Source organism: Tiliqua scincoides, chromosome 4 (assembly GCF_035046505.1).
Source record: "Tiliqua scincoides isolate rTilSci1 chromosome 4, rTilSci1.hap2, whole genome shotgun sequence".
Lineage (NCBI taxonomy): Eukaryota > Metazoa > Chordata > Lepidosauria > Squamata > Scincidae > Tiliqua > Tiliqua scincoides.
The window spans coordinates 3,797,433-3,813,935 of NC_089824.1; positions in this window are offsets into that span (position 1 = coordinate 3,797,433).

Consider the following 16,503-nt stretch of genomic DNA (forward strand, 5'->3'; position numbering starts at 1 on the left):
TTGAGGCTGCTGGAGCTTACCCTGGGGCAAGGGGACAAATGCCTCCTCATCTGGAGAGACCTCCAGCAGCCAAAGTTCTCCCATGGGATGCAGCACAGCTGGGGCTGGTGCCACTGCATTGGTGCATGGGAATTTAGTTAGGACTGGGCTGAACGGTAAGGCCATTTGCCAAGCTGTCTGCCAACACTAAAGTGTTCCTGTTTTGTAACCAACTCCATCTCCTTAACCAAAAATTTATTCTATTCATTTCTCCTGCTTTGAAACTCTATAGCAGTGGTTCTCACACCTTTTAGACCGGGATCCACTTTGGAGAATGATAATCTGTCCAGGACCCGCCAGAAGTGATGTCATCAACCTGGAAGTGTTGTCGTGGCCAGAAGTGACATCGTTCAAGCAGGAAGTGACATCACTGTTCTCGCCTAGTAATTCGAGAAAATAGTCCAGCTCAGAAGCTTGTTTCAATTCTCACCGCACCCCCTCCATTGCTACCAAACCTTCCACCTGTTGACTGTATTAAAGGGAGAGTATCTCATGGTATTTTATTAGCTTTTATTGGGTTATTTCTCAGCCATTTCTTTGCCTCAATAGCAAAGTATTAGGAGAAAAAACCTATTTAAATCTTGACACAAGCAAAATAATATCCTGGACTACAGGATTGCCTGAGCAAATATTCTGCAAAAGTCAGCTTGGAGGAATATCAGCATCTTATCAGAGCCACAAAAGCTGTAGGAAGGGCAAATAAGGCTTAGAAAACTGTCTTGCTCACACACCAGCCAGTATTTTCACTAATAAGTAGAAGGCTAAACAGATAGGCAGAAAAGAGAGCACAGGGAAAGACTGCTACTGTGCATTTCAGAGACCATTCCTAGCATAAGACCAACAGATGTACCTTCGCTCCCTCCATCCCTAAACAACTGCATCAGCTTTCCATAAAGATTCCATAAGGAAACGCAAGGACCAAATCCATATCACTTGACCAGTTACTTAGGTTTTGCTTGGACATTTTCACACCAAAGAATGGTATGCTACAAAGAGGTCTGTGTGAGAGCTCAGTCCTGTGCATGTCTACTCAGAAGACCCATTACAGTCAAAGGAGCTTATCCCAGGTAGACGTGGATAGGACTGCAGCCTGAATCACTGTTACGTAGCAGAGCAGCACTTCTGCAATAATGCTTGACCTATTCCCTCAAGTCGCCTTTACAATCAGGGGGCTTATCAGGTATGTAATTTTTAAAAGTTCATAAATTGAGACACCTGTTACATTAAAAAAAAAAAAACAACACACAGGACTCAAGAAGAACATAAGAACAGCCCCGCTGAATCAGAACAAAGGCCCATCTAGTCCAGCTTCCTGTATCTCACAGCTGCCCACCAAATGCCCCAGGGAGCACACCTGATAACAAGAGACCTGCAAGGCTTCCTGGGAATTGTAGTTAATAGCATAAGAACAGCCCCACTGGCTTAGGCCATAGGCCCATCTAGTCCAGCTTCCTGTATCTCACAGCGGCCCCACCAAATGCCCCAGAGAGCACACCAGATAACAAGAGACCTGCAAGGCTTCCTGGGAATTGTAGTTAAGAACATAAGAACAGCCCCACTGGATCAGGCCATAGGCCCATCTAGTCCAGCTTCCTGTATCTCACAGCGGCCCACCAAATGCCCCAGGGAGCACACCTGATAACAAGAGACCTGCAAGGCTTCCTGGGAATTGTAGTTAATAGCATAAGAACAGCCCCACTGGCTCAGGCCATAGGCCCATCTAGTCCAGCTTCCTGTATCTCACAGCGGCCCACCAAATGCCCCAGGGAGCACACCAGATAACAAGAGACCTGCAAGGCTTCCTGGGAATTGTAGTTAATAGCATAAGAACAGCCCCACTGGCTCAGGCCATAGGCCCATCTAGTCCAGCTTCCTGTGTCTCACAGAGGCCCCATCAAATGCCCTAGGGAGCACACCAGATAACAAGAGAGCTGCATCCTGGTGCCCTCTCTTGCTAAAAGCTAAAATCTGCTGAGGTTGAAGTGCATGGAGGAGGTGGGAAGGGCAGAGCTTGGGCTGGATGGATGTGGGGGAAGAGGGGGGAATAAAAATGCTCCAAGGATCTGTCCTGGGACCGGTGCTTTTCAACCTCTCCAGAGCAGAGCTGGAAGTCACACTGGTGTTAGAGTTCAGCCTTCAGGAACAGCCACTTTGTGTGCTAACTACTGAACAGTGAGGGAGTTCCACAGAACTATGGAATAGACCATTGCATACCAGCCACTGGGGATGAGGAAGAGGAGAGAGCTTTCCTTACCATGTCCCACTTGGTGATTCTCAAGTGCCGCATGCTAGATGAGTTGGACTTCTGGTCCCGTCAAGCAATGCAATTCTTATGTTCTGTGCTACTTTGTAATTTTGCCTTTGGTCTTTTATTGAAGAAGCAAATGAAATAAGCATATTGATGAGATGCTCTTGATGAAAAATTAAAGATTAAAATCATGTCGCCAAAGAGATTAAAGTGCTGAATGCTTCTCTGAAATTAAATTTTTCCGTCCTGAAAGGAGAAAGTATTGGGGTTGGCTGTGGAGACCCTCATGCAAATCTTTGCACAGCTGTGAAGCACTTTGAATGACCTTGAACTTGCTCTTTGAGGTGCAGTGCCTTCTGGCTAAGGATGGCCTCATCTTCCTTACTTTTTGCTCAACTCATTCTACTGATTCGACTGGTATTTACTGGGGAAAATGATCGCTTTTGCTGCCACCACTAAACACCAAACAGAAGCACCTGGGACTGGTGCTTTTCAACCTCTTCATAAATGACCTGGAGACAGGGGTGAGCAGTGAGGTGGCTAAGTTTGCAGACAACACCAAACTTTTCTGAGTGGTGAAGACCAGAAGTGATTGTGAGGAGCTCCAGAAGGATCTCTCCAAACTGGCAGAATGGGCAGCAAAATGGCAGGTGCGTTTCAATGTAAGTAAGTGTAAGGTCATGCACATTGGGGCAAAAAAATCAAAACTTCACATATAGGCTGATGGGTTCTGAGCTGTCTGTGACAGATCAGGAGAGAGACCTTGGGGTGGTGGTGGACAGGTCAATGAAGGCGGCAGTAAAGAAGGTCAATTCCATGCTTGGCATCATTAGAAAAGGTACTGAGAACAAAACAGTTAATATTATAATGCCGTTGTACAAATCGATGGTAAAGCCACACCTGGAGTATTGCATCCAGTTCTGGTTGCCACATCTCAAGAAGGACATAGTGAAAATGGAAAAGGTGCAAAAGAGAGCGACTAGGATGATTACGGGGCTGGGTACCTTCCTTATGAGGAAAGGCTACGGTGTTTGGGCCTCTTCAGCCTAGAAAAGAGACGCCTGAGGGGGGACATGATTGAGACATACAAAATTATGCAGGGGATGGACAGAGTGGATAGAGAAATGCTTTTCACACTCTCACAGAACACCAGAACCAGGGGACATTTACTAAAATTGAGTGTTGGGAGAGTCAGAACAGACAAAAGAAAATATTTCTTTACTCAGCGTGTGATTGGTCTGTGGAACTCCTTGCCACAGGATGTGGTGATGGCATCTGGCCTAGACGCCTTTAAAAGAGAATTGGACAAGTTTCTGGAGGAAAAATTCATTATGGGTTACAAGCCATGATGTGTATGTGCAACCTCCTGATTTTAGAAGTGGGCTATGTCAGATGCAAGGGAGGGCACCAGGATGAGGTCTCTTGTTATCAGGTGTGCTCCCTGGGGCATTTGGTGGGCTGCTGTGAGATACAGGAAGCTGGACTAGATGGGCCTATGGCCTGATCCAGTGGGGCTGTTCTTATGGGAGCCTCCCTCCCTGGTGAAAAGAGAGCCCCCAAATCCAGGAGGTGACCTTGAAATTAAATGGTAGTAGAATTGGATCAATTTGAAAGGTGTGGTAATCTGTCCCTCCTAAATATACCATACTTTGACCAGGCAAGTAAAAGGGGGGCGGGTTGGTTACAAAATGATCAAAGCTAGTGCAGTATGAAAAGCAAGCAGGGGCAATCGAGAAGGTGAGGTGGTTGACAAAGGGTGGCCAGGATATTAAAATACAAAACACACACACACACACACACACACACACACACACACACACACACACACACACACACACACAAAATTTGAAACAGATCCACTGAAGTTCCCTGTGCTGTCTCAGGAGCCTGGTCCCTTCCGTCTGTGGGTGAGTGGGTGTGCCCCTTTCATGTGCACCCCTTTCATTAAAACAGCAACACCAGGCAACACCACATTATCTTTGTTCATGGCCTTATAAAACCAAGGGTTGATGATATCATAGGGCTGGATGTCATAGGGGATGATGTCAAGGGTTGATGATGTCATAGGTCCATCCAGATGGCTAGTTTACAATCGTCCTGGCACCCCTTCCTGCCTCTTGACCCAGCCAGGTGTGCTTTAATGTCCAGTCACCTATTGTATGCCATGGTGAGCAGTGCTGAGTAATTGATTTGTATTGCCAGATTAATCATGAACTGAATCACAGGTGAATCAGCCACCACTTGATTCCTCCTGAAACCTGAATGTAAGTCAACATTGGGATCTGTCCACATTATATTTTCTTCCCCCCTTAAAGTGTTGATCTGTCATAAATTCCCCCCCCCCTCTACCTCTGCTTCGATGCAGCTGTACCTGAAGATTTATGGATGTGTGCACCTTCCTTTGGTTTATGTTTTGTCTGGGGAGAGGCACAGCTGCCTGCTGCCACTTTGTCAAGTAAATGTCACATCACTCTTAATTGCCCAATAAGGAAGGACAAGACGGAGACAACAGAGAGATCACACTGTTGCACATGACTTCCCCTCCCCCACCACATCACCCTACCTCTCCCAAATGTGCACGCTCTGATACAATTTAAAGTTGCTGCAAGCTGGATTCAAAGCAGTGAAGGGCTGTGTTTATCAGGGATGGGCAAGTCAGGCACAGCTTCACTCGAGTCGAATCACGAGTCTCCGCCCCCCGCAACTCCACTCAAAAATCAAGTTATAACGGGGGGCACTTTCTGAGTCACCAGGAGCGTTTTGGCAACTCGAAAAGATTCAAGTCTTGAGACTTTCCCTTTATAAAGCCAGCTGTGGCTCCATGGTGAAAATTGGGCTGCTGCCAGGGTGTGTGTGTGTGTGTGTGTTGCAGTTCTCTTTAAACAGTCCCCTGAAGTCCCCATCCCATCTGTAAACAAGGCGGGAGGGGGTGGGACGAACTGCGAGAGAGCGGGGGCATAAGTGGCAAGAGGGAGGAGGGTCAAGCACAGCAGCTGAGAAGTTTACCAAGACAACCCAATCCTTTTCAGCTCTACTCAGAGGTAGTCCCATTTGCACCGGTCATTCAGTGAGGCTTCCTCCTCCCAAGTAACAAGGAGCCATGAGGAGCCATGCATTGGAAAGTGTGATAGTTACAAACCACCTCTCCCAGCTTTCCTGTCTCCTCCACCTTCCTGGGCTTCTCCAGCCAATCCTAAGTCCAGAACCCCCTTGGGTTCCTCTTCCTCCCCTCCCTCACCCAAAGAAATAAATCAGAAAGCCCATCCTTCGTCCAATGATCATTGGTTCCTTCAGAAATGGACAAGATAACCCATTCCTGCCTCCCCCCTCCTGCTTATGCAAAAAGAAGGCATTAACCTTTCCCTGCCTCCTGGTTGGAACTTCCTGCTGCTCACTCAGTCTGAATGATGGCTCCACGAGGTCTTTCACTCTGCAAAAAAGGTAAGCAAGCACATCAGGCACGGACAGACTGCAGTGCGCCTGCGTGGGGAATCAGTGCTGGGTCAAGTGGCCTCAGATGTGAGTCAGTGCTGGAGTCATCGGCGCAGGTGACTTGAGTCTCCATGAGTCAGCGAAAAACACTGGTTTTTGTGACTCAGATTCAAGTCACCAACTCGAGTTCCCATCCCTGACGTTTATATATTCCCAGAACAGGGGAAAAGAAAGGTTAGGGACAAGTCCACCAAGATGTTCTCCTCACAAGCATCAGGGAAATGAAACATTTGTGCTGTTCAACTGTGTCCCTCCATGACCCTGTGCAGGATAATTGCTCTGGCTGGATTCAGTTTTCTCACCCAAATCATGGCACCTTTGTTTACCTTCCTCTGAAAACCTGCCTTGTCTTTTGAATACTAAAAGGATCTGTGCAACTGGGGGTGAATTTGGAGCTTAATCAGAAGATTGGTATCTTAGAAGCAACAACAATTGTTTTCCTTTCTTTCTGAGCAGCTCGATCCACAGATAATTCAAGATAAAATATTATTTCCTGAAACTTCACTAAAACTTTGATGACTTTGACTTCTAGGTCAACATTCAGAGTTCTGAGGGAACTCAGCACAATCGCTTCCCAGACCCAAATCCTATCCAGTTTTCCAGCTGTGCCAATGGGGTGTGTGCTCTATCCTGCAGTGGGGAGGCAGTCACAGAGGCATCCTCAAGGTATGGGAACATTTGTTCCCTTATATCGGGGTTGCATTGCAGCTACACCAGTTCTGGAAAGTTGGATAGGATTGGGCCCCCTGTTGTTTAAAACAGAAAGGTTGATCCAGAATGACATGATATTATGTGCTTTGCTGTCTGCCACTAAACTACAAACCCCATCACACTTTGCCCTTAGACGTTCCCATTGCTTTTGACAAATGCTGTGATCAGATTGTGTTGTTGCTGCAATGACGCCAGCTTCTGTGGTTATTGCAAGCTACACTGTACAGGGCAGGCGCTTTTTGTGTATGATCCAGAGACCGGTGTTTCCCAAACTGCAGCCCAGGACCCACCAGTGGGTTGCGAGGCAGTTTTTGGTGTCCTAAGTCTGGCCTTATGCAGAACAAGGTTGCCAACTCCAGGATTTTCCCACGAATCGGAAACCCCTTTAGAACCCCATTACAAGCTCTAATGTTGACATGGAGATTGCTTGCTTCCTTGCAATATATATCCACAATGCTGGACTCTCTTCATGTCTTTTATTATGATAAATTAGGATGAGCAGCTTTTCCCCACTCTGTCTGAACCAGGGTTATTCGATGGGTCTACCAGTTCCCTCTGTCCTGTATTCCGTTCACCTGCCTACAGGTCTGAATTAGATAATTTCTTTAATTGGATTGGGAATTGGTGAATGCCAAGTGTTTGCCCTGCAATTAAGTCAATGCACACAAAGCCCTGCAGGTATTGACTCCACACAGTGTAAACAGAATGGTACAGTGGCCATGCAATCATATAAGTGTCCTTTCTGACACAATCTTGCCCAAGCCTGTGCTAGGATTTATGGTAGTGGGATATGGTCCCGCTGTCTTAAATTGGCTGCAGATGAAGCACAGGGCATCCTATTAGCAGCCATTTCCAAGCCTCCACTGCAAAGCTGCATCATTGGACAACCACAGTCACAACCAGTGGCCTGCACCGGGGCAGTTCATGGGAGTGATGGAGCATGTTGGGGGAGGGACTGGAAGACACATCGGGGTGGTTCTGGTAGCAGTTGTGCATGCCAGAACTTATCCCCTCTTTTTAAAACATCTCCATGCCTTTTCTCTTGTTGGACCTAAGAACAGCCCCACTGGATCAGGCCATAGGCCCATCTAGTCCAGCTTCCTGTATCTCACAGCGGCCCACCAAATGCCCCAGGGAGCACACCAGATAACAAGAGACCTCATCCTGGTGCCCTCTCTTGCATTGGCATTCTGACATAGCCCAGTTCTAAAATCAGGAGGTTGTACATGCACATCATGGCTTGTAACCCATAATGGACATCTCCTCCAGAAACATATGTCCCCAAAATGTATGCTTGAGGAGAGACCCATAGGTGATCAGGTAGCCTAACAGGAGGTAAGTGAAAACTAATTGTAATTACCTGCTGCAGGCTGTCTATTCTCCCCTCCCCCCACCATAACCTGGGATGGGTCACATGTTATTCTCATTCCCCAGCATTATGTTTGGTGAGCCAAGACTGACTTCAAAAGGATATGCACAGCTTATACCAGTGCAAGTGCTACCAGGCCATTGCTCACTGCTGGAACACGTGCTCTGATTGCAGAAGGTCCCTGGATGGTTTGGGCACTGCTTGCTTTGAAAAATCTTCACTAAAAGCATTGGAGTATCTCTGGACTGAGCCAGGAAAAGACACTTCCATGTGCTCATTATTTTAAAGCATTCCACAGGTGAGAAGAATAGTTGAACTCTCAAACCGCCCTCAAGGTTCCTTCCCTTTCTCAAGGTTTTGAGCCTCCAAAATGTCCTTGCACCATCCCAGTGACTAAACCACCTGGCAGGGCTATGATTTGTCTCCCCCTCTCCCAGCATTCCCTGTGACCTACCTCTGCTTCTAAAGATCTACAGGCTTCCAAGAGGCACTGAAGCCCAAGGTCACAAAGGTGGACGCGGCTGGGGAGTCCGCCTGACAGTTTGACAGGCAGTCCGCGTGCCTCCTGCTGCCCTCTAGGGAGGACTTGGCAGACTCCAGAGTTAATTTTAATTATGCCTCTGCTGTGATATGAAAGGTCAGGGAAGGGGACTGGCCCTCCATTTTTTTCCCCCATTACTCAAACAAACTGGCAGGTGACATTGTTAGTGGTGGTGGAGAAGCAGAAAGTAACTCTATCTATGCAGTAGTGTAGCTATAGGGGGAGTATGTTTCAGGCACCGCAACACGCCATGTAAGCGCCCTCCCCCCACTTGCCATCAGAGCCATTTTGGGCAGTGACGGCAACAGAACGCTCCCCATTCAAGCCCAATGTTCTCCACTGGGAAAGTTCAGTTCAGCCCTAGTCGAACTTCTTGCACCCTGACAATCTGGTCTACTCAGCACAGTCTGGAATGAATGCAGTTTGGGATTTTTGGATTTATTTTTATTCCTCTGCGTCCTTGACCTTTGCATTAGCAGAAATGCACCTGCAAGCCTCCACCCCAGCACCAAACAGACAAAATACTTGATCTTGTCTGCCACGACTTGTTGAAAACCTGGCAGTCAACCTGACTTGTAATCTGCTTGACAAGAATCCTGCTTTATTCTGTCCTTTAATGAGAAGCCTGTCAAGACAGCGTTGTTCTGACTCTGTCTCCATGACAGTTCCGGGTACCAAAGTTGTCTTTGTTTTTGACTGGAAGAGCATTAGAGGCACAGATGTTTTGGTGGCAGCTGTTTCCGAGATCCAAAATGTGCATGCGCGTTGGTGGCGACTGAATGTGTCATTTCCCCCTCTCATCCTGCCATTGCCTCTAGAATATTCTTTAATTCAAGGAGCAGCTGTACACCCTCCAATGGTTTACAGACTGAAATAGGGGCATGCTTGTGACAGCCCTGGTTCCACTAACTGAGCACCCCTCCCTCTGTTACTTACTGAAAGCTCTACCCCACCTGTTGGATGCTGCATTCATTTCTGTTGCAGTTGTCGACCCTCTGCTGATAGGGTGGGTTCTTTGGTTGAAGCTCCACAGCTTGAGACTGGGATAAGTGGAGGCCTGTTTGATCCCATATGAACTGCCTGGTTACTGAGATCCCCTGCGGAGACTCTCTTCTGCATCCCACTAGCCTTGGAGACCATTTTGAGTTAAGGTATTGGAGGTGGCTATCTCTCTCTCAGGTTGCTGGAACTTCGGTAGCAAAGTCATGCACTGGACCCCTCCAGTGCCACCACACTGAGAATCAGCTGGGAAGCATCCATACAGGACCAGGAATAAGCCTTCAAGGGCCATCAAGTCACACTCTTTAATGTGTTCACCTTGCAAAAGGTCTGAAACAATGTCAAGTATGTGGTCTCTGGCGTCTGCTGATAGGTCCCTGGGTATCTCAAAGAACAACTTCTCTTGTATACTCTGCTCAGCCTCAGAGGTCCTGCTGTGCACACTGTCACCAAATGAAGCTTGATGGATGGAACCTTGTAGGAGGGCTGTCAGGGGAAAGGAAGTGATTGAGTCCCAGGAGATGGCAGGCTGACCCAGGAAGTAATGCCTACTGGTTAGTGTGCCTGAACCCCTTCCTGCTCTCCCTTTACTCAACTAACAGCTGAATGGGGAAAAAAAACCTTGGTAGTTTGTATCAGCTGCTACCATCCCAGGCTACACTGACCAGGCAGCAGGAGGCCATCGCTTTCAGTATGACACACATGCTTTTCACCAACAGGGTGATTCTGATACCAATGAAACAAGCCCTTCACCTGCATTCAGTCTTGGGTGACAATCTTGGGTGACAATCAGGTCATCCACGAGGCTGCACCTCATGCCCCTTGAACATCAGGATTGACTCCGACCTGTGGTGTACCTAAGAAGGGGTGCAAAGAACTAAGTTTTGCAGGGAGCCTCACCACAGCGTGCAAGCAGACCCTCTCTCCTTTGGAGCCATTCCCAGTGGCAGGAGCAAAATGGAGCCTTGCTCTGAAGGAGAGGCAGAGGGGCCGCTTGCATGCTGTGGTGAGGTTCCCTGCAAAACTGAGTGCTTTGCACCCCTGCTAGCTGCACCGCTGGCTCTGATGAAACCAGGAACCTGGCTTCATGTGGGCAGATGCTTTGAAGAGAATTTTTAGAAACCCTCCATTAGCAATAATCACGGATCTGAGTGTGAGCTGCGCAGTGCTTCGAGTGGATCTTTGGGGAGGGCCTGGTTGACAGCCTGACGTGCACAGTTGTGCTCCCCAGATACCGAATATTTTTATTTAGCTTGCTTTCTATCTTCTCATTGCCCAGGCTGTTAATAATACTGGTGTGTGTGTGTGTTTAACAAATGGCTAGTATTTAACAACATAATGAAGTCACAATGGCTGTTTTTAGTTTCATTGCAAATGCTGCAGACCTTAGTTGTTCCCTCAGTGATGGTTAATTTCCCACTGAACAGATGGGTTATGCCGAGTTGCTCAGAGTGAACACATTTCCTTCCTTTGCTGAAAATGGAAAGGCGTGATCAGACCCCCGGCACACCTGGCTACTAGCAGGGTGGGTGCCGCAACACAGCTGCTAGATGGACCTCATTTGCTGGGAGCTTATTAGGACCTTGTGGTTAATTAACTAAGGATCTGCATAATCAGCATAAAAATAAACAGTTCCTTTGGCACACCCCCAGTCCTGGGCCACTGAGTCCTGTGGATGAAGACTTTAGAAGCCAGCCAAAACAAGGGTTCTAGTGACCAGATTGAGCTCAGGACTCTTCTCCAAAGAGCTGTGAACATCCACAGTGCAGTCTTTTGTCCCCCTGAAAAATCAGCCTAAGAAGGATCCCTTTCTCATCAGGCACTAAGAGAAGGCTGTCTGGGGTCATTTGGAAGTTGCATTCCTTTTACTGTTAGAGGAGGAGGGGCAGTAGTGGGCCTGGGGAGGGGGGGGGCGGAGGGTCAAAAGCCCTAGGCGCTGCATCCATGGGCCCTCTGGGGCAGTACTCCTATGCCCACCACAGTGTCGCCCCCCCTTCTGTACCACCGCTGCTGCCTCTACCTGCCCTCCAGAGCTGTTCCGGGGCAGGCAAAGCTCAGCACAACCTTCCCCTTAGTGCTCCTAAAGCCTTCTGAGGCTTTTGGAGCGCCCTTAACAGTAGTTCCAGTTTTCTATAGTTTCTGTCAATTTTAATGGCACTCCAGAAACCTCAGAATGCTTTTGGAGCACTGAGAAAAGGTCATGCAAGGTTCCATGTGGTTGGGTAAGTATGGGAGGGAAGGTGGCATGTCGCGGACCTGGCTCATGGTGGTATTCAGGTCAGGTCCATAACTAGGAGGAGGTGTGCCCCCCCACAAGCCTTTGTCCCCAGACCTTGACCTTAGACCAGGACCATTTAACCTGAAGATCTGCAAAAACAGAATCAACTGTTCCTAGGGTCTGTGGTGGAACTCTCCAAATAGTTCTCTAAAGAGGAATATGAACCACAGGACTTGACAACTAGTAGGGACTCTGTGTTGGGGCATACACCCTTCGAGAGTTGAGAGTGCTCTCCTTCTGCGAGTCCTCCAGCACATACTGTCATAGTGTGAGATTTCCACCCAGAGCACTGCCCCTTTGCTTTCTGATTGGTGCAAGGGTCTGGCAGTCAACTCACCCTGCTTGGGGACAAAACGGTTCAGCTAAGTTGTTGCCATGTATCTGCCTTCTCTGGAAGAGTCCATTGGGAGCTCTGCAAGGTCCTGTAGCTCCTGACTCAGGGTCAAACCAGCTTTTATCACCACAAATGCAGTATCCCTCCCTGCTGGGAACTTGCTGCAGTGCTGAATGAAGAATAAGCAGGGGGGGGGGGAGTGAATTGGGGTTATGAACTGAACTTTTTCTCAGCTTACTGTGATGTCCATATGGGAGAGAAGGACATCTCCAATTTTCAAGGCTCACAAACCCCCTGAAAGGCTTGTCTTACACTCTTCCTTAGCTTTCCAGTTGAGCAGGGATGTGAGCCTAGGACTTCGACATCCAAACTGAACACCTTCAGTACTGACCTCAGTACTGTTTTCTGTTGTCAGAATTCTGGATGCTGTAAAATCTGTTGCTAGAGATGTTTGAGGATTGAGATGGGGCAGACCTGGAGACTGAGTCTTCTTTTCTTTGCTCTCTCATAAGGTGATCCCATAAGAGCAATCTGTTGCAGCTTAAAGCCAGGTGGTCTGAGAAGGGGATCAGGCAGTGAGGGGGATTAGGGTGCTGATGATGAATCACAACTTTGATTAATGTCTCTGCTGCCGGAGGCTCTGAAGTGACAAGGGAGAAAGTTTGCCCTCTCAGCAGTTTCTGAGCAGCTGTTGGCTTTCTTTTGCATGCCATTTGCAGGTGTAATAAAATTGCCACTTAACTGATGTGCCACAACATTGCTGCACTGCCTTGTAAGGTACCATCTATTCCGGAGCTAATGATGTGATCCCACCGGTGGTTGGTGTCTGTTTTCGAGACTGGGGTGCCCAGGAGAGTTTCCTATAAAACAAGCAGAACACTCTAAACAACATTAATTATATTTCCAGTGCTTCAGAGAGTGCTGTAATTGTTTGGTACAGACAGATGTTTCCCAGTTCCAGTCTAACACCTCCCCCTCCTTCCTCCTCGTTATCGCAGGCTGATCCGCAGAGCCAGACTCAGTAAGGCACAGTTTTTTTTAAAAAAAGGCACACTAACTGGATCAGATCGGGTAGCTCGGGATGCAATCTTATACACACCTGGGAGTGAGATCTACAAACTCAGTAGTGCTTACTTATGAGTAGACATGCATAGGCTTGTGCTGTAGGTAGCTGCTAGAAGAGGTAGTAGGAGTTTCTCATTCTGCGAGAATTTCCATTCCTTTGTGGTTCCCCTGGTTTGCTCTGTATTGTGTTCCACACCTCCTATATTCTGGTTTAATAAAGATGATTTCTAAAATTAATTTTGAAATTGGAACTGGCATGTTTTCAAAATTCCAAATATCCATAGGGGAGGCAAGAGCTTGGAAACAATGGAACCACCTGTAAGACACTGTGGGTCTCAAACTGGGGGCTCCGGAAGGAGGGCTAACCTGCTTGTAGTGGAAAATTGTGGAGGACAATTGTCATCTTAAGGAGTTGGTTGGTGTACCACATGCCCCTTTCAATCCTTCCGGCACTTCAGGCTGCAACAGCCTGCTTTGTACACAGTATTTTTATTAACTCTAGTTTAGACACTTCTGAAGACCTGAAGGCCTTAGGAGTGGATCTCAACAGGTGGGAAACCCTGGCCTCTGAGCGGCCCGCTTGGAGGCAGGCTGTGCAGCATGGCCTTTCCCAGTTGGAAGAGACACTTGGCCAACAGTCTGAGGCAAAGAGGCAAAGAAGGAAGGCCCATAGCCAGGGAGACAGACCAGGGACAGACTACACTTGCTCCCAATGTGGAAGGGATTGTCACTCCCAAATCGGCCTTTTCAGCCACATTAGACGCTGTTCCAGAACTACCATTCAGAGCGCGATACCATAGTCTTTCGAGACTGAAGGTTGCCAACAACTTGGTGTATCTCCTAAGCCTTGTTTGTATTATCTTAGAAAGACCCAGGCAAGATGCCAGGCTTGACAACTGGAGGTGACGGAGGTGCTTGTTATCAGTCCTCACCAATTGGTAGAGGCTCTCTAATTACTGTTGGAGTCTTCTTCCTGCCCTGGCTGATCTCATCTTGGAAAGCACTTCAAGATCTAACACCTGAAATTGAGGGATCCAGTTGGTCTGATGGTGTTTTCTCTCTTATTAAGGGGTGGGTGGGTAGGTATAAATATTGTGTATGCATGTGCATAGATCCAATCCTATCCAATTTTCCAGCGCCGATGCAGCCATGCCAATGGGATGTGCACTGCGTTCTGTGGGGGGGGGGGGGCAGTCTCAGAGGCCATCTCAAGGCAAAGGCATGTTTGTCCCCTTACCTATGGGCTAGATTGAGGTGCATCGATGCGAGAAAATTGGATAGGATTGGGCACTAAGACTTCTTCCAATCATCGTCTGATACATCCAGCACTTGACCCAAGCCTGTGCTGATCAGGAAGGCTGGGCAATCCAACTTCCTCTGGAAAGGAACTTGGGAAATCAGTAAAAAATACCAGAAATTTATTAAAAGAGGTTGTAAAGCTTTGGAAACACAGTAAAGGTAACTGCAGATGATAAGGAAAAAAGCACAGATCTTTCGGCAAAATGGACAACCCCACCTAGTGTCCAGTTTTGGCAGAAATGTTTCAGGCTTTGGGGGAAATTTTGCAGAAACCTTTCTTCTTTGCAGGGGCTCCCCGCACATCATACAAGCCGGGTTGAGTGCAAAGTAGTAAATTAAGTCGGCAGTATGTCAAACCATAGCATAGTGTTCTTACAGCATGATCTTCAAGCAGCTGCTACAGCTCCACGGTGACAAATTGCTGACCTTTCCCATGCTGGTCTCACTTCTCATACGGTTTCACTTTTGCAGTGTCTAAAATGAACCAGCACATTTACCAGCGGTGAGTCCTACTATACAAAACTCCCTCACATCATTAGCATTACAAATGCCTTTCTGAGTTTTATTCCCTCCAATTAAAGGGGGGGGGAACCCACTAAAAACCTGCCTACACAGGATCATAAAGGATCAAAGAGCTTGGAGAGGTAGAAAAGAGCAGATAAAAGAGTAAAGCAAGAGGGGGAAATAACGAGGAGAAAAAATGGGGAGTGGGACGTGGGGCAAGGGAACCGTATGGGGACTGATTTGATTAGTAGAAAACCAGTGCTACCTCCATCCAAACTATGAGTCAGTGACAAGAGATGCTGCCTGGTCAGTGGCGGGAGATGTGGGAGCAGAGGCATTGCTTGGGGGTGTGGGGAGTGTGGGCCACTTCGGGTAATGCGCATGGGGGTGTGAAACCACTACTGGCCAAAACCAAAATTTTTAAAATCTTGGTATTTTTGAATAATACCATCATGTTACATATCAATCAATGCGTAATTTCATGCAGAATGCAATGAAACAAACTCCACTGAAATTGTTCTATCAAACGTTATTTACTTAGCATATAACTGTGGAACTCCTTGCCACATGATGTGGTGACAGCATCTGGCCTAGACGCCTTTAAAAGGGGATTGGACAAGTCTCTGGAGGAAAAATCCATCACAGGTTACAAGCCACGATGTGTATGTGCAACCTCCTGATTTTAGAAATGGGCTATGCCAGAGGCAAGGGAGGGCACCAGGATGCAGGTCTCTTGTTGTCTTGTGTGCTCCCTGGGGCATTTGGTGGGCTACTGTGAGATGCAGGAAGCAGGACTAGATGGGCCTATGGCCTGATCCAGAAGCTGTTCTTATGCAGCCAGAAAACCAGCCAGGAGAGGCCATGGTTCATCACCATGCCCACTGCCTGGTGCATTGTCCTATCTGTTGCATGGGAGGAAATCCATCATAGGGGTGACACTCTGGTCTTCCGCACCAGGTGACACAAACTGTAGTGACACCACTGTGTGGGAGACATCTGTGGTCTGACTATAGCTCAATCACGGAGCTCCTACTTTGCTTGCAGATGTTTAATTCAAGTTTAATCCCAGCATTGCCAGGCAGGACTGAGAAAAATTCCTGTCTGAAAGTCCAGAGAACTGCTGTGAGTCAATACTGACCAGATTGAGCTGGATGGACCAATGGCCGATGCAATCGATTGAAGCTGATATGTTGTAGTTGCTGGCCAGTGGCCGAAAGGTGCTGAAGAATCCTGCATGTGCACAGCTGCTGTGTGACGAATTACTTTGCCTTCACCTCTGATTGCCACCTATTGCCTTCCTTTGTCTTTCCATTAGAGAGCATTGTAATCAGGCTGAACAGCAGTTTCCCATTGACTGAGCAACTCAGACAGGCTCTTGTCTGCAGGGGTTATTACAGGGACAGTGAAGTATGAACATCAGGGAGGTTTCCCATGGCCCTTCAGTGAATCAAAGCAGCAGCATAGGAGTCAATGACTGAGCAAGTGGAAAAGGTGGACTTCTAGAAGAGAGTGAATCCTGCAACCTGACCCCCTCCTTCTCCCACTTCATGTGTTTAGTCCAGGGATGTGCTGGAGTGGCACTGTGTGCAGAGCTCAGTGACCGAAAAGCAGGAAGTCACCACCA